This window comes from Cyprinodon variegatus, unplaced genomic scaffold (assembly GCF_000732505.1).
Source record: "Cyprinodon variegatus isolate N-32 unplaced genomic scaffold, C_variegatus-1.0 Scaffold2156, whole genome shotgun sequence".
In the NCBI taxonomy this organism is placed as follows: domain Eukaryota; kingdom Metazoa; phylum Chordata; class Actinopteri; order Cyprinodontiformes; family Cyprinodontidae; genus Cyprinodon; species Cyprinodon variegatus.
Genome location: NW_015152609.1, coordinates 22,788 through 24,432, shown reverse-complemented (window position 1 = coordinate 24,432; position 1,645 = coordinate 22,788).

Here is a 1,645-nt window from a genome sequence, read left to right as displayed (position 1 = left end):
TCTCTTCTTCCTCTGGCATGGGAGCTGACTCTGAGCTCGTCTGCCTGGCTGTGTGTTTCCTGGACGGGGCAGCCTTTTACAGCTGCTTTTTGTGTCTCTGCTTCTGTCTCCTTGAACCCCAGTCGGCCTCGGCAGATGGCCGCTCACACTAAGCCTGGTTCTGCTGGAGGTTTCTTCCTGTTAAAAGGGAGTCTTTCCTCTCCACTGTCGCTACAAGCATGCTTAGTGTTAGGGATTGTATTTGAGTCAATGAGTCAATGCAATCAACTGGTTTTCCTTAGATAGAAAACTTTGTATCAATTTGGCTGTATGATCTGGTTGACCTGTAAAGTGCCTTGAGATGACATGTGTTGTGAATTTGGCGCTATATAAATAAACTGAATTGAAAATTGAATTAAAGTGGAGGAATATTTTCCAGATTTGAAACTGTTTGTTGAGTCCTCTCGGCCTTTAACAAAGAAACCTGGACATCTTGTTGATGTGTTAACAGATCAAGAAATGTATCGCTTAAAGAAACTGATTTTGAAAGTCAGAGCCCAAGCAACTACTGCTGATGAAGATGAGGATATTTAGAGAAACGTTGTATGTTTCTTTGTGCCTTTTCTTTTGTTTCTTTATCTTTATGTCTGACTTCAAAATAGGCACTTTAAATATAAATGGTGCCAGAGATGAAGTGAAAAGGGCTGAGTTCCTTAGATTTATGACTTTAAAGAAAATTTATATAATGTTGATTCAGGAAACACATAGCACTGCTGAGAACGAGAGTGTTTGGGAGAAGGAATGTGGAGGGGAGGTTTTTTTCAGTCACAAATCGAATCGTAGTGGCGGTGTGGGCATTTTGTTTTCTAAAAATATTTTGCCTATCTCTTGCGAAGCAGAAGAGATAATTAAAGGTAATTTATTGAAAGTTAAAGCCAAATACGAACATGTGAATTTAGTTTTTCTTAATGTGTATGCTCCAACTAAGGGAACTGATAGAATGATTTTACTGAACATCTGGACACTGTAAATTATTGTAGTGATAATGATTATTTGTTTTTGTTTGGTGATTTTAATTGTACTGAAAATCCCTTACTTGACAGGAACCACTTAGAGCACAGGTGTCAAACCGGTTCCAGAAAGGGCCGTGTGGCTGGAGGTTTTCTTTCCAACCAAGCAGTACCACACCAGACTCCAGTCATCTCATCAAGTCATCATGTTCAGATTGGACTCCCTTGATTGAGATGGGATAGAGCACATTGTTCAATGCCTGGTTGGAAAGAAAACCTGCAGCCACACGGCCCTTTCTGGAACCGGTTTGACACCCCTGACTTAGAGCCTCATGCTGAATCCTCTCGGAGGCTTACGCAGCTAACTGCAGCCTCTGATCTTTCAGATGTGTGGAGAACTTTTAACAGAAATCAGAGACAGTATACATGGTGTCATTCTAAAGATAATATTTTATCTTTAGCAAGATTAGACCGTGTATGTAATGATCTCAGAATGTAGGACCCAGAATTCGAGGCGAGACAGGCAGTGGGAAAGTTCAAAGCGTTTATTTAGCAAAAACAGGTGCGCGGGGCTGCTCGTCTGCTGCGGGGCGGCTCTCTGCAGAAATGGGAGAATACAGATCAGTGACTGGATATGGAGCTTAACACGACTTGGA